This window comes from Neodiprion pinetum, chromosome 2 (assembly GCF_021155775.2).
Source record: "Neodiprion pinetum isolate iyNeoPine1 chromosome 2, iyNeoPine1.2, whole genome shotgun sequence".
NCBI lineage: Eukaryota > Metazoa > Arthropoda > Insecta > Hymenoptera > Diprionidae > Neodiprion > Neodiprion pinetum.
In genome coordinates this window covers 15,865,496-15,889,814 of record NC_060233.1, presented here as the reverse complement: position 1 = coordinate 15,889,814, position 24,319 = coordinate 15,865,496, and the positions used below count along the sequence as shown (strand labels likewise).

At 41.1% G+C, this 24,319-nt stretch overlaps 1 protein-coding gene across 12 annotated transcripts in view; it reads left to right on the top strand.

Annotated features, from left to right (window-relative positions):
• The window catches only part of LOC124210981 (CUGBP Elav-like family member 2), a 370,442-nt gene that overhangs the window by 89,218 nt on the left and 256,905 nt on the right, over window positions 1-24,319 (top strand). Inside the window, exon 2 of one of the 12 annotated variants that reach the window (XM_069133281.1) lies at window positions 12,398-12,425. The exons of the other annotated variants lie outside the window; for them this stretch is intronic. The gene's annotated coding sequence lies outside the window, so the exon portion shown is untranslated. The remainder of the gene's footprint in view (window positions 1-12,397; window positions 12,426-24,319) is intronic. 12 annotated transcript variants of the gene reach the window in all.

Below are 24,319 nucleotides of genomic sequence, written 5' to 3'. Positions count from 1 at the left end.
CCCAATCCTTGATGGAAAAATATTTCTTTCCTTAACAATAATCTAGCCTGATGAATTCTGAGAAAATAATTGTCACAGTGAGGGAACTGATGTAAGTACATTTGATATCTAAATAATTTTTGTGTTCACGTTTCTCGGCTATTTTTGACTCATTTTCGAAAAGTCTACGCATATCTGAGGAGGGCTGGATTGAACTTGAATAACGGACAGCGAGGGATAGTCGTAGAATATTCAAGTCGCAAGCAAATCTCGTCTTGATAAGAGTGTATAAGACTAACCCGGACTCATTCCTCTTGAAAAATAATGAGGGATCTGCGGTCGCGGTGACGAACTCGACGATGCCGAAGACGCTGTGTGTATTTTCCTCCGAGGTGTACGTATAAGCAGATTGAATTTTGTGAAAGGAAAATGGTATAAGGAGGAGGTGGAGGAGTAGGAGGAGAAGGAGGAAAATAATGATAAAGAAAATAGACGAAGAATAACGGATTTATAACCGCATTCAGCGACGGGGAAACGCGACTGAACGAACCTCTCTGACGACTTTACATACTGCTGAATCACATATTTCCAATTCAATCTGCTTCTTATTCTTATTCTTTTTCTTCTCCTGCTACCTCGCGATCGAACGAAAAACCATTATTCTTGTGCGTCGGGGAGAGCTCAGGACGGGGGAAACTGTATGAGGATCATGGGGGACGGAAAATGCGCTATACTAGAGGCGAATGCACCTTGCTATTCATAGTTGACTCAAGGCCGAGGTATTGCCAGACATACGTTAAAAATTAGAGATGCATAAGATGCCGAAATATATTTTCAGGAAAAAATACAATTCTAAATTACTTGAAAATCGCAAAATCAGCAGAGAGAATAATTATTTTTATACAAAATTCTGAACCTCATTCTATATGAAGTTGAAAACTCACGTACAGCATACCCTTGAAGAAGACTCGAAATTTTCAAATTAATGTACGTGAATTTGAAAATACTTGTACGCGCCAGTCTGTACAATCAAGTGTGAAAGAATAATGTCACCATTTGTTTTTTTTTTTTTTTTTTGAACTTGAAAACAAAACAATCCGTCCCTCTCTCTGCAAACTGACGACTCACAAAATCTGTATAAAATCTCCACGAGTATTGAAATAATGACTAAAATGTCACGAGAAAATAACGACGAGTCAGATGTTTTTGTTTAGAATCTCGGGAATTTCATCCAACGATAGACAAAAACATTTATCTTCATTTCCATCGGGTGACATTTTATGAGACGATGAATTTTCGCCGTAATCGTGCCTAACGGTCTCATCGAAGGGTTTGTTCGAAACCGTTGATAGTATCTTCCTTCTCCTTTTTTTTTTTATGACTCCAGTGCAAAAGCAGCGCATAGTTGAGGTTGTCGGGTATGAACGGGTCCACAACTCTTGGCGAAACTTTTTTCCTCCTCATTCCATCATAGCTGCTGACGTTACCGCAAGCACTGCACGAGTAGAGCATGAAAAGGGGCAGGGGGGGGGGGAGGGGAGGGGGCTGGAAGAGGAAAGTGTACGGGGGCTCTTGAGACTGAGAAATTCTAGTAGTGCTCCTGCAGAACGACGACGACGACGATGAGGAGGAGGACAAAATACTTTTGAGAGTTGGGAAAATAACGAAACCCACTGCTGCGGTCACGGAGACGCGATGCAACCAACCAATAAAACCACCTCCTACCCCCATTCCTCTTGACAAAATAAAATATCTCCCGAGATGCTATCCATTTCGTATAAGCGGATCACCAGCTTTCATATACATAGGTATATAAATATAACCACACACGAATTTTATATATATATATATATATATATATACCCGCAAGCCGATACTGAGTATGTATGATAGTGGTAACGGATCGGGGGTTGGAGGGTACGGAGCCATCCAACTTGAAGGCAGTAGTAGCAGAAAGAGTGGAGCCTAGGAAGGGGAAAAGAATCTCTTTCGATTATTGGGACATTTCGTTTATAGCATTCTTTTTGCTATTCTATTTTATGGCGAGGTCTTTTGCGGTGTGTTTTTTTTTTTCTTTATTCTTCCTTTTTTGATGCTTGTCTGATATTTCGGTGGGGCGGAGGAGGAGATTATTTCGACGATTCATCAGAGCTTCCCGCTGAGGAGATTCGGAAAGAGCTTTCCTTACTTCGTTGATCAACTTTCCCCCTCTTGTCGTTTCGATTTCGAGTGTATTAGCGCATTCAGTTCTGCGTGATATTTTTTTAATCCTATCTCTCGGCTTCAATTTATGTGCTCTCAAGAGGTGAGCCGCATTTTTGGATGCTCTTCAACCCTCGCCACGGTGGAGAGTCAAGGGTCAAGTGCGCGATTCAAGTTCTTTTTACTCCTTCTGCCGAATTTCTTCTCTTTTATTGCGTACGTGAGAGAAAATGCGAGTACATAAAAGAAGAAACTCAAATATTCATAGAATAATTGTTATACCGATTTATTCATTTGACTACTTTTTCCAGTTTGTTTTTTTTTTTTTTTTCGCTCCGGGTTGATTTCAGCTTGACAGTACACCAGAACAGAGCTGAGAAGAATAAGAAACAACTGAATGCAAACCGCCGGCTAAATTATCGATGCCAGTAATGGTATCTGTAGATTCATGCCAAGATTTATTCGTTTAGATTTTCAAACCAAGTTTGAACGTTAGGCTATTCATTCCTGCCTCTACTCACGGCAAATAATGGTGCTACTAATTTCTTGCTGTGTTGCTGCCGTGTCTGCAATCTGTCAATTTGCGGAAAGTCATCGTTTTGCTTTGGATCGTACAATTGGGTTGTAATTAAGTCTGTGATGACGATTGATTTCAGTACATTTCTTGCAAGACGATTATAAACTTCATAGCGATACAGTGCGAACCGTTCTTAATTCTCGATTATTTGCACAATTTCTTTCACAACACATTCGGCAAAGAAGAATTACCGCACTGTGGTTGACAGTTCAATATATTTTATATCACCAGCGTCGGAAATATTTGAATCAATGAACGATCGTCGAAATCCAGGTAACTCTCTTAACGTAATCGAAACCAGTATTACAATGTCCTGGTCTTCGCCCTAGTGAGGAAAAAAATTTCGCAGCACATCTGCGATATGCACAAAGCCATTTTGACATTACTTTGACGAACTCGGCACGAGATTCTACGACATTACTCGACGTGATAATATTTTTCACGATGCACAAAAGTCTTGTTTTCGTTTCGTCGCTGAGGATTACAACTGGAAGAATAGATAAAATTAATGGTCGTAATGAAACGTTGAAGTCAAGAGCAGCGGTTATGACCCCGTGAGTAGTGGGCTCAAAACCAAAGTAGTTTCAATAATGGTTTCGAAGTCGTCAAATCACTGTATTTAATGGCCTCTAAATCAACTGACTCTGTCAGTGCACCGAGTGACACTAAAAGAGAATCAATCACGCCACGAGATTATCAATTTCTCGTCACAACTTAACCTGTCTCAGCTGCAGATATCCGTCTTAATAAGTTCGAGCCATGGAAATTGCAAGTCTTCGGATCCTCGCACAAACAATCGCATCTGTCGCCACCTATCCACGATTCAGGAAGAACCGAATGCACAGATGGAGAAAAGGGCAGTGGCTGGGTAAAGGGGACTAGCGGTTCGCCAGATTTCATGTTATTCCACCGAAGTTTATTGCCCCCAGATAACCCAGTCTAACCCTTTGCTTCTGCCTCTTATCGAGGATTTTCTCTGTGACCGTACAAACGATAGTTGCGGTACAACGTTGCTTACATTACTTTACTACACTTACTTATCTCTCCCGACGCTCCCCGTTTCCTATCAAAACTCTTGACCATCAACGTTCTTGTATCGTTTCCATTCTCATGTCCAGCAGATCGCTGTAACATAGAACATCCAGTCACTACTTAAAATTCGGTAAAGGCAGTCATCAAAAGCCCTAGGATTCTGAATCACACAGAAACAGATCCAATGGCTTCTGATATGAAAAGAAATGTTTTCCACAAAGGATTCACATGGGCGCGAGTTGTGAATTTTAACACTGTTAGCGATTCCACAAATCTTTAAAACATGCCTAACACGAAGACTGACATAAATTGGCGATGGGATTGGATGAATGAGAGAGTCAGTTCCTCAAACCGTTCAAGGCAATGTTCACATGGTCGTGATCAAACCGTGAACTGATGGCTCGAGTATGTTGGCACAGAGTCGTTCTCACGTGCCTCACGCTTGTAGCATGCAACTGCATTACCAGGTGCGTGAGAGTGTCAAGTATAACGCACGTAGTACTGCGAATGTTGAGCTTTGATACGGAGGACGTCGTGCGTGTGTGCGAGGTGAGTAATCAAGTTCTTGGCTCACTGCAGTACCACGGTTTAGTTTACTGCAATCCATCTGCTCATGGCTTCGCTTGCGAACAAAACTGCGGTATAATTAAGTCTTGTTGAACGAAATGTGTAAATTAGACATTACATGGATGTTCACGTATCTCACTATTGTATCAGGATGCGATTAGAACTAGAAAATCAATTACACGAAGCGTACGATTGATTAAAAACCTACGAGTAAAAGCCCAGGGATTGGAACAATTTTTGTTGCAACCAACTGTGTCTGTGGCGATAAATTAACCTGACCTACGAAGCTGTTGGGTTACTGCACGCGAAACTTGGCTCAAGTGCTGCGGAAGAAAACTTCCGGGTTGTAAGTTCACGTCTATTTGTGTTCGTGAAATGCAGCTGTGCTTGCTGGTTCTTGTTCTTATAGATTTGACCGGAGTCAGAAGTTGGAGTATTGAAAACAAGTCATGCAGAGAACAATTCAAAATCACATGATGCCGCGGAATCGATATCGAGCAATCCGATAATTCTCCAACGCTGGCTGGTAATGACTAGATTTTGAAAGCTCCGCGTAATAATGTTAATTTTAGTGGACTTTGGATAATTCCGAAAGAGCGGATAACAATCACTGATTGTTTTGATGTGACCCAAATCATTCGGTGTAGCTCTTCCAAAGCAACGATAATTCACCTGCAATCTAGGTTAACAAATCACGTTGCGATACTTTCTTCCATCCTCTTATCACCGCCAATAGAACACTTTTATATGTCAAGACTGGTACGCGAAGTTATCGACGAATAAAAATACTTGGTACCCCAGCAATCCGAGCAAAGTCCATTTAATCATGAGTCAACACACTCCACGATCATGCCAAGATGATAATTTCCACGATTCTGAAGCACAGTCGCTTTTCGTACTTTGTGGTTATGTAACAGTCAGTGAAAGTGGTTCCATCTTCTTTAGTGGATTCGCAGAAGGTTCCGCAAGAACTAAAAAAGATATGAAAAAGTGAAATCTAAGTTAGAGCAGTTCTTTCTTTCCGTGCTAACCGCTTTTCCATTTCCATTCCACTTGTTCTTCATTTCATTTGTCGTATTACGTTGATCTGATCAACTTCGTTACGTGTGTATATCGAGCTCTATTGTGCCCGTGGTGCGGTTATTCTTCAAAGGCTGCGCCCTATGCGTATGATAAATCATCCCCCCATTCATAAGCATGAATATGAGCTGCGCACAGTGATTCATACAGAATCCTATACTGTTCTCCTCGAGCTGTTGCGAAGTGAACTCGTTTCTACTTTCATTGGTGAATATTTGAACCAATGATCGCAGTTTCTCTCGATAAACTCAACCCAAATCGTTTCACGTCTAAGCCAATACACAAGAAAAAATTCTCTCTCTCTACATTACCATGCAGTTACTGCACAAGGAAACGCATCGCCATTCTGGCTTTCGTGCTCACGTTGATGATGCTGCTTGCGTTAAAAACGAATCGCTATGCAGAGAGAAATTGCGCAAAATGAAAAGGAGAAAAAGCCTTCGTTTGGAGCATAACTTTGAACGTGGATTAAATCGTGGTATAGAAGGGAATGTGGAGTGTGCTGTAAAACCGGATTCGGTTGGTCGTAACCAGCAAACAATGGCGCGCGAGAAGCCCAACTGGCAATATCGTATCCAGTCCAACCCTCCGTGCGAGCATGGCAGAGATTTGGCATTAAATGACATTTCAGCCCCCAACTTTCGTCTCCTCATAAATGCGTAATTCCGGCGGGAAAATCTCATTGTACCTACCAGTGGCCTTCTCCCTCGGGGCGTCATACGAGCCGCCTGTATACACGGACCACACAAATCCGGGAAGCCCCCTATCCCCGACTAACGTGACACGCGTTGTCACGCACATAAATTGCTGCGGCACTGTCGTAATACAAACCTTCGTTTCGTTCGTCGATTCGCCAATTGAAAGTAATCCTATAGTGTTGTTACACCGCATTCAGGAGGGGGAGGCATGTCTAACGAAGTGTCCCATAAGTCAGCGAGACGCGGTGCAGTGGAGGGAGTTCAGCGCGATCGATGAAAAGACTGTTAACCATTTCATTTATTGTTTTTCCAAGATGTTTTTTTAAGACTCGTCTCGCTAAAATTCCATGTTCATGTCCTTAAAGTCTTGCCTTTTCCTTGAAATCTACCAAAGATAGAATCTGAAGCGCCTTCGATTTGCATTTGATAAAAATGGGTTGTGATTTATCCTTGAAGTAATCTGATAAATAAGCTACTATGATTATCGATAACGTTAACATTAATAGTTGATCTTGGCATCTAGCTTGTATAATAAATTTCCCCTTCCTGCCCGCCAACACTGTATTTAAACTCATAGTTCAGTGAATGTAAAAGATGATATTGTATAGATATTCGGAGGTATTTTTATGGCTTTGTAAAAGTGAAGTTATTTTTTATTATTTTGTATTTACGTCGTAACGGGCGTGTGAGTTTATATATTTGCTGTCGCCGTATTTGCGATAGATTTTGTAGGTGATGTCGCCTTGACGACCTTTCCGATACCGTGTTTTTCTTTGCAACTATTGCACTTTCTTGCAAATTGGTTAACCCCTCCTTGCGGGGCATGACTAAGAATTACTTTCTCATGATCACCATGTTCCCATGAGTTCTACATCGCAAGTCGAATCTTGAAGGACATCAAGAGTCAATCTGACTAATGTCTAGAATGACAAGTGGCAAACCCAAAAGGCCAGTTGTAGCTTAAAGCCCACAGGTTTGCTCATAACTCAATCTATCTCTGTAGAAATTCACGATTTCAGTTACATTATTCTAACTTTCTGTCAAATGATTGTTTTTTATTCATTCGTTCACCCATTAGTGAGACTGTGTATTCGTTTTGATTAATTTTAATATTGCTAGCTTCGACTAACATTGTGATCAATTTTGCAGAATTCTAATGATTTTCGTTATCCTAAATAAGTTAAACGAAACTTAACAATCCCAATCACCAATAACTTTGAAAGTCACTTTAAACAGGAGATCATTACTCATTAGATGTGTCATATTACTCGCTGTATTATTAAATAGAAAAACATACCCGTGGTGACCTTTCCCAAATCGAAATTGGGAGTCCTGATGGCAGAGACATGACCTGGCGTGCAAGGCTTCGCTTCTACCTGGTTTTTACCCGCGTGAACTAATGAATGCGATAAAAGCTCGTTTCCCTTGCCGAGCAGGATGACCCATGTATGTGCCGACCGATAACCCGAACGCGGCGGACCGGGAATACGTCAACCCTTAGATTAAAATGTCCCCGGGCAAAAATCCCCCTTCTTTCCCCTCTCCATCCAAGCTGAGATTAAAACACGATACATCGGTCAGGTCGAGCGATAATTATCGACCCACGTGTTGTCGAAAGCCAGAAAGATATGCCCACCGCCCCCCCCCCCCCCCCCCCCCACCCTTTGCCTGGATAAATAATCAGGTTATACACGGTCCGCATTTAAGTGAGACACCCCAAGGCACTGGGGACTAAAATATAACCTGCATCCTTCCGCACTGGTTGACACACTTCCATATCGTCATTTTACGAACTTCCGTTCGAATTTTAGTGTATTTATGGCATCTCACCCTCTTTCGATTGCTTTCTCCGATCGAATAGTTTTTATTATCTAGCATAGAATATTTCTGAATACGTTTGAACAGGATTTTCAAAGATTCCGAATGCCCCATAAACACAGATTACTTCTCATTATACGCCGACTACTTTCACGTAATCTTAACGATTCGATGAAGCTTTATTTATAAAAAAAAGCTAAGGAATTTTTGCATACAGAGTTTTCAGAAAATTTTAGGGAAACAAAAAGTTTTTCAAATATTGTTTCAGAGTTCTGCAAAATACCTAGGACAGTAATAAAAATATCGGTTTCACCCCAAAGTTGACCTGAAATTCAGAATTCTTGATTGTAATTCCAAGAATGATCCTAAAATTGTCCATCAACTTTCAAATATTGTTGCAAATAACAAATTAAAATTTGACCACCTCTTCTCACTTCCTTGTTCAAAAGCAGTCGGAAATATATTCTCATTAGAGCGATGGATCCAGTGATCCCTTTTGACGGGTAAATCGTTGAGCTATGTGCAGGAGCGGCTGCCAATTAGTGATAACGTCATAAGGGATCAGCGGGAGTTCAGCTCTGGCTCGAGATATCCGCCGAAACTCGGGAGAGAGTTGGAACGAAATCGCGTGATTCGGAGGAAAGCGTTGTCTGTGTAAATCTAAGCGTTGGTGTTCAAGGGCCATGAATTGTGGAAACATCGTAGAGACTCTCTCGATGGTGTTGAGGATGGACATAATCCGCGGTGAAAATAGGCATTTCACGAATATCTGTGAAGATACCGAGACGTCCTTATGGTATGTCCGGCAGCCGACGTGCGCCACGAGCATCGGCATTTCTGGATGTACCGGGAACGTGTTGCCCCGGTATTCCCGCCAAAGGCGCACTCGCCATACCGCTGTTTACCCCCGTTGCAGTAAGAATGCAATCGTTAATTACCCGCAAGAGATCGAACACCGTAGTCGGAGTTCTCAGACTCGATGAAAGTGGTCGAATCAATCCATGATGACCGCCAAATTCTCTCGAAGGTCATCGCATGCAGTCATCATCGACGACAATTCATGGATTTTAGCAAGGCTCACGAGAAAATCTGATCTTCAAGTGTCGCCGTTGATGTTAACGAAACTTGTAGGATTGTGCAGTGGATAAAAACCTTCGGTAAATGTTGTGTTATTTTTACGGAGTCCTGGTCCGAGAGGGTGAAATCGACCTCTCAAAGTATCACAATTTTTTGTTCTTTTCCCCTTTTTGTGAAATTCCAACCACCTTGGTTGAAGTTGATGTGCCATTTTCGGTCCAACATTTCAGATTTGGAAGTCTACATTTCGGGTTCTAGAACAGCTACCTTGAAAATGCCGAATCAACTTTTCTAAATTAGATCAGTCATTTTGACAAAGTCATTTTAAATGTTGATGTTTGACATTGGATTCGAATGAAGATCCCCGAAAATACATAGGAGTATTTCGTTACGTCAAAACATCATCGGATGATTATTATCTGGGTGTACACAACAGAGAAAGAACAGAAAAATATGATATTGAAGGGGTTTGTTCAACGTTCTCAGGATGGAATTCGTCACATACATTTTTACCCATTTTACAATCTGCAAAATTTTATCAATATCTGAAAACTTGTGAGGGTTTACTGCGAGTGAAGAAGATCAAGTCTCCGCTAATAGTCAAGGGTGAGTAAATCGTCCCTGTCAATAATCGAGGAAATAACTCCCGCCCTTCTTTTCCGGCTTTGGGGAAGGGCAACTCTATCAAGAAGAGATACTCGGTAATAAATTTGTCCCGGGCGTGATAGAGCTCGAGATACGGCTAAGGTAGTGCGCCAGAATTGGCAATACGTGCTCCAGTTGGTGGCAGCGGTGGGACTGGTGGAGGGGCAGCTCAAGGGTCACCGGAGACAGATGGGGTAATTACTACGAGGTGTGCTGATAGCACGGCCTGCTGAGCCTCTGAGCCCGGCGTAGCAGCGTCGGCTATCCTGAAGGAGAGGAGAACCGAGGATCCGAACACCCAGCGCTGCCGGAAGTGGCGAAAGTGATGGCGCCTCGTGAAACTAGTATTAGCTTAAACACGCTCTCCTAATGCTCGGACTTTTGTCTTCTCCGAACTCTGGAATCCCTTGTACTCGAAGATTCGTCATGGTCCATTTCCTCCCGAGTCATCTGAGCTGAAAATTCTGTATCCAGAATCATCTCGCCATCGAATCGTTGTGATTATCCTTGTATCGCTGTTCACAACCTCTCTTGGCGTTACTCAGATCGTTGTCATCGTTATGTGTCTGACAGTGAGGATGAGTCGAGGTGGAATGATTATTTACGTAAGAGGTACAACAACCACAGTTCAATATTTACCAAAACACTCGACCGCAGCTCAGATGAAGGGTCGTTAAGCATAGGACGTCCACTTTCACGCGTTGCCGTCTGCATACAAATGCGTTATAATTACATTCGCAAGTATGTTTGCGCGTTCGAGTTGACGAGAGAAACGTTTTGGCAACTTGAGGCTTGAGAGAAAGGGAGAAGGGGGAGAAAAACAGGTGCCTCGAATCCCACGGTACACATTAGGTTTGGGGTTAGAGACCTGGCATGTGGTTGGCAGGGGATGGATACTCGGTTTCGCGCGGAACGTAAGAGGTACAGTACAAAGGGTGCGAACAAGGGTTCGAGGGCTCTTGATTACTGCATAAATTAGCCTTTTCCAGTCGCGACCGCATGCGCCGACACCTTCACGACGAATTGGAACCCCGAAAATCACATTATTGGACGATTTTGCAAAGAAGTTCTTGTACGGTTTTGACCTGACCAATCTGTGAACCCACACCAGACTACGAAACCTTTATCATCGTAGACGGAGAGGACCCACAAAACAATAAATTCCCAATAAATTCCATTCCCTTCACCCTGGATCACAATGTCCTCCACGTGACCTCGCGAAGCTCTTGCCAAGTGGTCTGCAGTTCCATGGTTGCACCGCATCATCGCATACATGTAATATAATATGCAGAGGGTTAGTTTGTTCGTGTTCGACGTATAAGTTCACTGGTATCCTGTTCACCATCCCTAGGACAATGCACCTCTGGCAAGCCGCCAGTCATACCAACTAAACTCAACAAATCTATCCCTGCTCCATTGTCTGAACAACCGAGCTCAGCTATCCTCCACCATTAATGTCGTCGGATTTCCTCTGAGCTTTCGTGAGCCACAGCTCTCAAAGCAGGCACTCTTTTCGTTTATCCAAAACGTGAATATTGACATACCCCAACATTTTTTGAAAAGGATGAATCGGTGACGTTTTTGATCTTCGAATTAGGTTCCTGTTTTGCACGTCTAGAACTGGACCAATGGTATACTGACTGAACAAACCCCCGAAGCTGTTTCTAATCGACCGATGAAACTCCGCAACTTGAGCATCATATAGCAGGAATACATTCGTCGACTAGCTAGAGGTTGATGCGGTCGAAACGAGACACATGCATGGTTGCACCAACATATAATTACTTCTAGAATCAATTTCTGCTGTCTTGAAATGGCCTGTGACTCATTAATTGCACCTGAGATGGTTCTCTTGCGCTGATAAAGACACAAAGCGCCTCTGGCATCCATTACACCCTGGAGAGCAGGCTTCCGATCTCAAAGACCTCCTAGTATACCTAATCAGATGATCGTCGGTGTTATCTCTAACCTCCGCACTGCAACCACGGCGGACTTTCTTGCTCTAATAATGGAAGTCGCGTGAAACCAGCTGCTTCGATTGTGACTGCGTCGAGCGACGGACGTGGATCTTAATTAGTTGATTAATTAATTTTACACACATTCATCTGATAACCTCGGCTCGTCGTGGAACCAACGATATAACTCCACAGCGCGGCCAACACCGGATTATATATTAGTTTAGTTGGGGTCTGACTTGCCCCTCGACACCCTCGGGTACTGAACTTCGGGCATATACACAAACCCCTAAACTATGTACACGATTCATGTTGCACCAGGATTAACCAAGTGAACTTCTCAAGGATTCGCGATATTAAGCGGTCTGCATTTTGTTTACTTGGGTCGAACGCGTTTGTTGGCTGGAAAATTTTCAGTTAAACAGTCACCTCGTTGCCTTGATGTTTCTCTTGTTCTTCACAATTGAGGTGGAAGTTCATTATTTGACTGTCGAGTGACTCTTAATTACAAAGATTAAAATGATTGACAGAAGTTGTCATTGAATTACTTATACGTGTACCAGATTTGCTAAGGATTTTGGGACAGGGCTTGAAATTTCGATTTCCTGCTCGTCCTAAGCCCTGAAGAAAGGTTCTTCAGTAGATACCTTTTGACTAACTTCATGATTTGATGCACTGATGAATTCCTTTTCTTTGTTCCAGGTGAGTACGACGAAATTACTCCCCAGAATAAGCTTCAATATCTCTAGAGTATCAATGATTTATAGGAGTACACTGTAACGGTCGAAGATGCTGGTGAGTAATGCCATAATGGGAAGGAAAATTTATGACCCAACGTGCAACTGATTTTTAATTGCGCGGTTTCTTCGGTAACATTTTAAAACGGAAATGGAGTTAAAATAGAACGGTGATAAAATGTTTCGACGAGTTTCCAAGAACTCTTATACTAACAGGAACTAGTGGACTGTTTGGATTGTCGATTAAAACGCGGAACTGAAGCCTTTCAACAAGTTCATTTCGCTTTTTACTTCAAAGAGATTTCCTTCCGAAATTTTTTCCTAAGGTTTATACCCACTCGAGACGATCAGGATTTCGGGGGATGAAAGTTATTGCCCGTGAGTGATTTACGGGGGTGCTGGCGTCACGTGTTGTTCGATAAGAAGAGGAGAACGTGTGGAGAGTGTGGATCATGATCAAAAACGACATGGCAATACGTGAGGGTTGAAGTGTTCATAGATTCGGGATAAATATGGTGGAAAATGATGACACCGTTTGAATGTGCACGCGCATGTAAACCTGTTGCTCTAAATGTTCCTTGAAATTGAAACGATCTGGTCTGATGCGCCGTTCAGACAAGAGATCCGGATTTCGTCCGCTGCTTCACTTCAATTCCAACTCAATTCTTCCATTGTTTTAGGCTTCGGGCTTTGGGGTACGGGTTATCTGGCTTCCGACTACGCAGTGTCTCCTCTTCTCTCCTCCCCGTTTCTTATTCGATTTCAATGGCTCACATATCGAGCAAATGGAGCGGTGAAATCTTTCGACGTTTGCACGTCTCCGAAACCCTAGCTTCGCGCTGTTCTCAAATCCTATCCATCTTTCCCTTTTGTTCTGAAATCTCCGAAATAGTTCCACCGGCTTCTGAGATCGTCCGTCGACCTCTCAGGAGTCTTAAGTGTCTCTGCAAATAACAACTAAAGTGCCAAACCAATGGTTTCTTGGAATATCAAGCCTTTCGTGATAGGTTATCAGGTGTCATTTATCATGTGACCACCACTCGTTAGTACGATTTCATAAAAAAGAATAGAATTTAGTGGAAATTTGTGTCAGCAAATAATGGTCAACGGTGAATGATGTATAGAATCTCAATCCTGCGAAGCTACAATTTTCAACGTTTCAGTTTTCACACAGAAGGCGAAGATGAAGGATCGATGTGAAGAATATTACTGAAAGGGCAACAGGTAGCGAAAATGCAGACGTTTTTGTACGGAAAAGCGCCAGAAATGAGAGCTCGCTCATCTTTCAAGGTATCAGTTCACGTCACCGTTCCGGATCCGATCGCCAGGCCGAAGCGAAGAACGATGAGTTCCAAACGTGGTTTACAGGAGTGAGGACTATTCAATGGTCTTCAAAATCAGGTTAGGCAATTTACCGGGCTGATGAATAGCTAGAGTCGTGATTTGGTGAGGAATTCGATGAAGAAGGAATTGTTTTCAAAAGAGACGCTATACACTTCACATCTGTCGGTTCCTTTGCCTAAGTTCGTTGAATCTCGGTTAAAGGCAGCAGATTTAGCATCGCGTGGACGAAGGCAATTGCCTGACCGAAATTCTAGGCAGTAATGAATTATTATCTGACATCTTTCGAGGGGCGGGGGAGGGGGTTAATCTCCGGGTGTTCGCTGCTAATCCGTGTAGGACAAAGTGGTTTTAATTCAGCTCCTACTCTGCAAGGCTCATAATTACTCCCTGCAGCTCCATAATTGCATGTATAATGCACGCAGCAACGTTCGTCGCGTGGCGGGCAAATATTAATCATAAATATGGTGAGACCCAGTGAAAATCTTTCAATCAGAATGTTTCCTGAAGTTCTTCGAATTATTATGGCATGTCCAACCTCACAGAATTCACAGTTTTCATCACTTTCACTTCGGACTCCTACGTGCCTGCGCTCTGTGACTCAATACAAATTAAATTCCCCCCTCCCTTTGTCTCCAGGACTCAGGGAATCTCTGTATTGCCAGTACCCTAATGGAATTGCACATTTCGTGTCCCAGCTTCAGTTAATTCAATTATACGTCCGCTCTGGAGTTGATTCCAATTGCCAACATCGTAGATACTGATGAATATTTTACAGTGCCATGCACGAGCTACGGAATAGGAAATTTGTTGCTAGTCGACTGCAGCCCCGAATAACGTACATGGTGGACATGGAAACAGAAAATTAAATGAAAGAGAATTGTCTTTGGTCACGTGACAAGTGGGCGAGTTTTGGCTTAGTTAAATGACGCGGTATAACCAATGGCGCTCTAAGTGACATTAAGGTTAATTATTCCATTCATAATAGCGTGGCTTACTCGACGATACGTTTTATACTAAAAATTAAAAACAACAAGCATAGCAAGATATAACTTGATGATTGTTAGTTATGTAGTTATAAAATTCTCTGGAAAGTTAAAGTAATTACCATTTTTCGTGTTTAATTCTCATATACCATAGTTAAACGTGTAGATAGTCACCCATTCCATTGGGCAATGTAAATTATTCCTGAAACAACGAAATGCGTAGCTTTGAGTTTTTAAAACAATACTGATTTGTTTCTCACACTGAGAAAAAGAATGTCGAGGATCTGACTATTTAAATATTGTACTAATTTCATTTGCGAAAACAGTTGACATCACCATTCTTCACAATCAAGTTAAGTCATTTCTATTGCTGAATATCTGTGTTTTATATTCATACAGGCATTGTTAATACTGACATAGTTGATCCAACTACGTTAAAATGCTGTCGTGAAATCTCACCGAAGTTCAGAGTAATTTTAAAACAAAATATTTCTTTCGCACAGAAGAAAATCTGCTACGTGATTTGGGTGTTAAATAAATCCAACAGGTTGAAATAATAACAGTGATTAGAATAAACAACAGATCACGGTTGGACTCTGCGTACGAATTCATGAAAAATCGTTTACCTCTTGTCGATCGTACATATTATTCAAGGCTTAAATGGGACATAAAAATTCTGTGCCTGCAGTGTTGTTTCAAAGCCGACGCTTTTAAGCGCCTTACACAGAGATTTAACGAGTTCATTCTCGCACGGTCGGCGATTAAACGCGGAATACGCGCGATGATGCGATCAATACTCGATGTATGAACAACTCCGTGAGATCTGCGACGGCCCGTGCGAATAGGTATTCGCACATGATCCGTTTGTCTGTGCATGCGTGCGTTCAGAAGCAGTTTGTAGGCAACAGGTACTTTCCCCTGACTTCAACAACATCACGTGCCGAACGATCGACATGAAGTTCAAAGTTCTTTCTCGAAGATGTGAGGAACTCGTGTTCGAATAACTCCCCCATTCCCCTTTCTTTTTAGAAAAAATGTCAAGCAGTGCGTTTTTTATGCATTTTCTAATTATGATGACCGTGCCCGAGGTGGTTCAAATCCTTTTAAACGTTCTCGTATGCCAATGATTCATATACCATTCTTGGAGTCACGCTAAGTCTGATCTTGAGCACTGCACTTATGTTTACTATGGTTTGGGTTACAAGTCCATAAAAATTCTTGTAGTATTGATTGTAAACTATCATAGTAGAATAGCATAATCGAAAAAAGACGGTAATAGTACTGGTCAAGCTGGAGACCAATATTGACCATAGTGCAAGGGTCATCTTCATAGACTGGTATTGTGGCCTTGGTGACTTAGATGATGTGCTCTGAAGCAGTCAGTCCGAATCTCTTTGTTCCAAATCCGATATTGCTTCGATTGAATTTCACTAAAGAGTAAATTTACCTTGAGACTAGTATAAATTGATCGAATATGAGGGCAGAATAGTCAACAATTTATGATCAGAGTTGTTAATTTGATGGGCCTGCAAATTGGCTTGAGGCTCGTTGTTTCGAGTAGAGGAATACCGTGGATGTAAAAGCTCAACGAGTTCAGTGACTCCGAAAAATTGGGTATCGCGAGGCTCGCATGGAGAGGTAGCTGCATGCAGCAGCACTTTAAAAAATCAGCGATGCGAAAAATCGAATTAACCATTGGTGGCACTATCGCGCAGAGCTGTTTTCGAGCATCGCTTGAACCCTGCTTTACAACAGTATCTCGACGATCTGTGCTAAGCGCTTGTAGATGCACTCAAACACGCCGCATAATTTCAACGAGCGAAAACGCCACAGTTTGACTCTTAAACAAACTGTTATCATGCTCAACTACTGACCTCGTTAACCCGTCTAGTCTCAATGATTATTACGGAGCATCGATTATGGTCGCATTGGCGTAGACGCTTAGTGTTCAGAAGCGATTGCTGGAGTTTCTCTCTTTATTAAAGGAATAAACGTTTTGGATTCCTCTGGTCCGAGTCTTGGGAAATTATTATACATTGATCCTACCGTCTCACAGCATGCAATATTGCTGCAACATTGCGACAATATTTCTATGTTGGGACTGAAGCTGCAACGTTATAGGGCTATTATGGCATTGTTGCATCCTTACATTTGCTCTTTCAGATCAATCTGGAAACGTTGAAGCAATATTTCTATTCTTGTCTATTTTTCAAATATTTCATCCAATTAATTTGTTGATATTGGAAGTTTATGCACAGGAATGGGTACACTGAAAAATATTTCATTTGTTACAGTAACTAGAAAAGTTCAGTAAAACAGGTATCGTTAAGAAAACTGTTTGAATATTGTTGGAATTACGAAAAACGAGGTACTCGCAACCATTTTGCGCTATCGTCGATCCTTTTTTGGTAATTGCAACGCAAAATCAGTTTATGAGGTTTACTTTACTTTTTTAGTTAAATAAGGCTTCAATATCAATTTATTGTTGCACAAGCATTAAATTTTCGCAACGGTTACAAGGAAATATAGTGACAGTGATGATAATGAGAAAGAATAGTAACGGATACTAGACTTTCCGGTAACAGCCAGAAAACTAATTTTCATTTTGTACCTGGAACTATATTTTTCGATTGTGGTAAGAAATGAAAATAGTTAAGGACTGAGCGGTAACCGGAACTAAAAATTTCTCTGAGTGTATCGAAATTTTTCTACATTTTGTTGCAGCATGGGGGAACCATGGTGCGATATAAGTGCGGAAATATCTTTGAAGCGTCGCAAGCTTGCATTGTTTCAATGTTTCGAAAGTATTTCGCGACGTATTCGTTACATTTCGAACGTTTCGAAGCCTCGTTAATGCGGTGCTTCTGCAATATTGTGTAACGTATGTAAAGTATTTTGAATTTTGTAAAGTTGCATCGCCACAATATTTCGGAAATATTTTGCAACATGTTTCGAATGCTTCTGAAACACTTTCGAATTTTTCCGAAGTATGAATTAAACCCTGTAGAGTGACGCCACTGTAACGTTTCTCCAATATCGCATGCAGAGTGGCTTCTTTTTCCATGATATAACAAGCTCGGATAATTTCATTGCGATGCCGAATCAATAGCGTCGTATTTTTCATAACGTTCTAGCGAAGTTCCACAGACGGAGTAAAAACTGAGACGTTTTACTGCGCGATGAAGTATGGAGATACTTTTTTAGTCAGATCATATCCAGGGTATTAGGATGCAAGCCAAGTGTGCTTCGTTAGAGTGTGCCGTTGAATTTTCATCCTTGAGAATTACCGTCGATTTCTCAGTGGGAATTGTCCTAGGAATACTAAACCGAATATTCTGGTAATCATGACACCTAAAACGGTTTCTTGGCGAGGGTTGAGAACGAACGAAGGCGCCGGCAGACAGGGAGATAGAATTGTTTTTGTTAATAACCTTGGTCGTCGAGTCCTCAGCGGAACAAGAAGTGTTGAGATAAGCGGGACGTCGTCTCCTACTCCAGAGGTAAAAGGCACTTCGGGAGGTTCAGCTCTGCGAGAAAGAGAAATATTGCCGTTGAAGTGATAACTAAATTCTATATCCGGAGGTTTTGCGATCCACGATAGCGTGTTGACTTCCATTAATTTCCTCGAATGCTGAATACCTCGCTTTTCTAATTCTTTTTGCGTCCGCTGCTTTATATCCCATTTCGCCGCGCCGAGGACTGCGGCACCGAAACCTAACCAAAGGGCGATTGCCCGCCACCCAGAATTAATGAATGAATATTCATGAGAATCGATTTTTTTCAAAAAAGCTTCGGGAGCTGCGGAAAAGCTCTCGTTGCCACACGTGTGAATTTCATCCGTGCGGCCCAATTTTGCCCGGGAGCTTAAAAGCCCGCCAACCATTATTCGTCGAAGAAGTACGTTGAGGCAGAGCATACAATAGTGCCAGTATTGAAAAGACGAGAATAGGAAAGATGAGAATGGATTAAACTAGATGAAAAATCGTGAAACACGAATACTGTTGGTCTCAAATTTCCAAACAGAAATCGAAACAGCGGACAGAGTGCTTTGGACAGTATTGACAAACCGGTTGGAAATCTTATTTGTAAGAGTTTAACGAACAATAAGCTTCGAAAATAAAGTAGAAGAGAAATTTACCTTCAATTCAACAAGCTCAGATGTCTTTTCGCTAAAGAACCATTCGAATAAAAATGCCCGGCCAGACTTACGTCGAATATATCCGGCATCTGCATAATTCTGATTTCACCTGCTTCTTTTTCCCCTTTTTCTCCCTCTTTCTCCGCTTTCTCGCAGCTGATAAGATTCAGGCATTTGGAGTTTAGACTACGCAATGTTCTCCTCTCCGTGCTTTCAATTTGAGCTTCAGTTTATTCGCAGGTATACCCTGTCGGTTATTTTATCCAGCCCTCATTTATACAAGCCACAATTTTCGCGAATTACGCGAGTAGTATTAACACAGTAGGCTATATCTCTCACATATTGCAGCCACGTGACTTTAATTCAAGGCTTGAAATATTTCAGTCACATTGCAGAAGGTTTGTACTTTGATGCACAGTTTCAAGTGTTGAAAAAATATTCCAGTTGCGTCAATTTAACTCAAGGTTCGACATGTTTCAGGTACGTTGTAGTAATCTTATACTTCGACGTCGAGTTTAAAATGTTGCAAAAATATTGTAGCAATATTACTTTGTAAAGTTTCGAAGATTGCAGCAAAGATAGAGTCGAAGGCAATTCAAATATTGCTGCAATTACAGTGCAGAAACATAGTTTCATTTCGGGAATAACTCAGTTGGAAACTTCAGAATATACAATCGCCCGATAATCAACTATAAACACATTTTTCAGATAACTTATAATAGCCTTTTACGTCGTATTATGAATTTATTGTAGATTGACTTGTCTATTTTAATAATAATCGTTTAATTAAATTTTTTATAAAACTGTTTCAGAATAATACAACCGTTAACCTTCATCCAATCGACGCGGATTTCCCAAACTCAGAACTGATTAGATGTTGACTTTGATCGGTTCGGTATTTTTTGAATTATTTAAATAACGAAATTCCAACAAATTAAATAACAATGATGATATCTTGAGGATGGATGAATGGATTTCAATGAAAATTTGTACCGTGAGGTTTTTTGGGTCGCTAAACACGAAGCTAAGGTCAGATTTGCGTAATTTGAATTTGGCGTATTCAATAAGCTGTTGAAAAAAAAAAAACTAAAAACATTTGGATTTTGATGAAAATTGTTATTCGTCGGTTTGTTTTGTGGCTCATGTCGAATGTGAAGTCAGACTGCGAGATTCAAAATGGCGACCAAACATTGTGGAAAAAAGTCTAAAAGTATTCCGATTTTGGTTGAAATATGTAGGCGAAGGTTTTGTGGTTCACCGATAACGAATCCAAGGTCAGACTTACAAAATTTGTAATGGCGGATCCATTACAGTGATTCAGAATTAAAAAAAAAAAATCGTCAAAGTTTTCACGTAACATTTGAATCGGATATTAAACTTCATTTTTCTCTATAAAGTTGGAACCAACAGTATAAGAACGGAAAGTTCGAAGGCTGGCTCATGGCCAGTCTAAAACCGCTTGTTTCAAACGAGATCCGAGAGTGATTCATTATTTTCCTTGGAACAACCGGGAACATAACTACAGTCTTCTAATTATTATCAAAGATCCTATTACCCTGTCAAAGGCCGTCCTCCTCCACGAAGCGCCAAGTGGCTAATAGTAGCTAGGAGGTAATGGCAGGTAATGGTTCGTAATAGAACTTGGTGAGTGCGCGTTGTAAAACTGGCAACTCTGGTAGCGAGTGCCTCTGGTAAAATTCGCTCTAATTGATTTCGTTTGTACCTGTTGCAATTTTTTTTTTTTTTTTTCTCCATCACTCCACCGACTCGAGCAGCAATTTATCTGATCTTGCACAAGTTTCATGCGCCTTTGTCATTATCATGTCTTGTCTCAACGCGATCAAGATCGAGCCGATTTATCAGGGCTTTGATTTCATCCGATCTGATCCGCTTACGACGAGTTCACAGCGAGGATCAGATTCGGCATTAATAAGGAGCGCATAATTGTTCACACCTCAGTGATAATCTTCAACATCGCGAGCTTTCGGATGCCGCGAGACACGCCGATCGTTTTGGGATTGGGAATTTGAGGCCTGCCTGCTTATCATGCAAAGCGATGTATAGATCCGTGTATAACGATGCTAATACACCTGCAAAACCCCGTGACAATCTACCTGCACCTCGCGAAGCTTCGATTTACGGGTTTCTAGTTATTCTGTGAGTTTTTTTTTTTTTTTAATGTAAGCCGCAATCGTTGTGAAAATTTTCTCTAAAATCATGGATGGATTTCGAAGAATTTTATCTCAACTCGGAATTCTTAGATACGAAAGAGTCCATTTTTTTGAGGAGTCAGATAACCGTAACATACCGCAGATTAGTTTCAGCAGAACTAAATATTACCAGGAATATACCTTTATAGAAATTGCAAAACGAACATAGAAAATCGCTTTGCAGATTGTATCTAAAGTGTTCAAACTCTGCGCAAAAATATTGTCAACCGTATATAAAGAAAAAAAAATAGAGAAGCAGAATCAAAAGCTAAAATGCAATCTCCGCAAAATCGAATTTCGAATGACTAAGAAATTGAAAGTCAAATATGAAAATCAATGTTGTTTTGATATAAAAAAAACTCAAAGGTTTTATTTCAGTCTGGGTTTTATTACAAAATAAATGTACCGTCTGGGATCAAATTCCGAAAGATTCTCTAAATTTGGAATTTGCTGACCGAGTGCTCGACGAGTGAATTAATTTAATGCCGCGGTAACATTTCACCAGGGTGTGAAAAATGTCGAGAGTATTTCGCAGATAAATTTTTACCATTCACTAGCGTTCCTTTCCGTTCAACGATTGCTGATTCCTCTCCGCTGTTCTGTTATTCATTGTCGTTCCCGATTATTCGGCATTTAATTCGAAACCCGCAGTCTTTTGTCCGTTTCGTTTAATGAGTGGTCGATGAGGCGCGGAAGCTCGTTAAAAACCGAATTTTCACCGGGTTAAACGCAGGAATGGAATATGAAAAGCGATGGAAATTGAGGTGGTAGAATAATGTGAGACGAAGAGGAGAGTCGAGTCGGAAGGCCGGAGCAATCAATGCTCACGGTTGGCGCTAGTGAGGTGGGTGCTTGTGTTTTCCATTAGGAAGGAAAGTTGACGAGCACTCGGCGCGCTTTCATCTCTTTCTTTTTCCCTCTCTCTCTCTCTCTCTCTCTCTTTCTCTCTTTCACTCTTGAGGAGAGGTCGAATCGCCGGTGAACAGCGAAGGAGGCTCTAATTTATTCATTCGCGAAACGTACCCGCCCGGCTGGGGCGATTGGGAGTGATATAACAAGCGAACAACGAGCATCTTGCATAATTTCGCGATTCAATTATTTAGCTGCACCAGCCTCCGCCTCCGCATCCAGCCTCCGATCCCCCCTCATTTTTCTCAGCCCAATTCCTCACCCTCCTCCTCGCTCCCCCTCCCTCCCTCCCTCCCCAATCCCGCCCCTCCTTCCTTCACCTCACTTTTCAACGATTTATTTATCATTTTTACACTCTGCTGCGTAGATAAATTCAACCCCATTCTGTCTGTATGCAGCTTCCGGTTCACATCCGACAATGTATGATCGCTACCTCGCGTTTTTATAACCGTGAACGATCCGATGCTGCCTCAGGGGTGCCCATCAGTCCTTAGGCGAGTGAATCGTTGGAGAGAAATTTCGATTCGCTTTCGATCCAGCTCTCTGATATCACGTACTTTTGAATATAATTTTATTCATTCTCAAAATTCCTAATTCACAGAATTTTGACATACATGTATAAAGTAATCGGAATGAAAAATGTTTAAAAAAAGAAAAAAAGGATCTTTTAATCATTTTGATAAATCATTTAATAACATTATGTAGTTTCCCGTTGTTTTTATTATCTTCTTTTTCTTTCGTTTTTTTTTTTTTTTTCACTGTTCCTGAATTAACTTTTCTTCAGCGCAAAGATATTGATGCAGTTCGGCAGAAAAGTTGGACACGAAGAATTTTTCGCACGAAATTTCTTAATACGTGATTAAGAGTGAGTGAAACAGTCGATCGCAAAAAAACCGTACAAGCCGTAAGCACTGCGGGCATTTTTTTTTTGTTTTTTTTTTTTTCTTACTGAATCTATCAGGACCTTTTTAAATTATTATCCTAGATCCTGCTGGAAAGTTTGCCTAGACGTGAGATTCCAAGCCCGTCTCTTTATAGCGGATACATTACATTTACCCTGTGTAAGATATTTTGGCACGAACCTGCGGAAGCTCATTCCGAAAGCTCGTCCTCTACTCGAAGGACGTTTCTATGTGCTTATATTTCCGGGTAACGTTCATTCCTAAAGGAATTTCTCTTCATGACTCTGGTATTCAAGTCAAACCTTGGAATTGTTTAAAAAATACGTAAGATGATGACACATCGAAGAATAATACCAAAATATTTTAAACGTAGACAGCTATTTTGTTTACAAGGAATATAAATATCGTTGATTCCAGATTAGACGCTGGTACGTGTCTTTTTTTCTGTGTATAGACTAGTGGAGATTTTTCTAGACATATTTCGAGGAGAAAGAAATTTGTTTTGAGTCAGAAATCAAGGGGCAAGTGACGGCAAATGTTCATTTTACAGTTTGCGAGAGTTTAAACTATTGGCTTTGCAGTTTTCAAGTGCGGAAAGTGAAGGAAAAGTCGGTTTTTACAACGGACCTGCTAGTTCGCAGCTCGAAGCACAAGGTCCTCGAGAAGTTTGGACCTGGGGTGGTTACCTAGTACCTATAGGTTTACTTTCAAAGAAAGTTGAAGTTCTTTCTCCTCGCGTTGTATATATGCGAGGTTATTATATTTACGGAGACGAGAAGTGGTGCTCGAGAAGTATAGGCTAAGATTAAATTGGCCTGGCAAGAAGGAGAAGGCGGCGGTTAAATTGCCCGTGAAAAGCCCGAAAAACTTGATATTTCAACTTCTGTGTAATGAATCTAGCCCTCGTTACATAACCACTCGTCATGAGTGATTTGTAATTTATATTGTTCTAACAGGAGTGAGGAGAGCGTCCCTTTCAGAGATGCTCAAGACAAGAATTAAACAATATTGCGAGAACGTTTTTACCACATTCAAGTATTTATTACCATTTTATTTGAAAGAATATTACAAAACTACGACACAATGTACCTGAACGTTATTTCGAACCTCTCAAAGTTACGTTACGGTAATATTTTTGCAACTTGTGCGACTTATTTGAAAGGTTTAAAACCAGAATAAGTTGCAGGTGCAACAATATTTTTCTAACCTTGTGAAATTCGCCCGAAACATGCCAAATCTCGAACTGTATCGTTAGTACCAATGTACCTGCAACATTGTACGTTGCATCTTTAAAAGCGATGTAATTTCCGCTGTCGCAATATTTTTCAATATTGTGTAGAGTACCGTATTTTAAATTTATATAACCAGAATAAGTTGCATTGCTGCAATGTGTTTGTAACTTTGTGCAAATCGTTTGAAATATTTTAAACTGTGATAAGTTGCGTTTCCGCAATGTTTCAGCAATA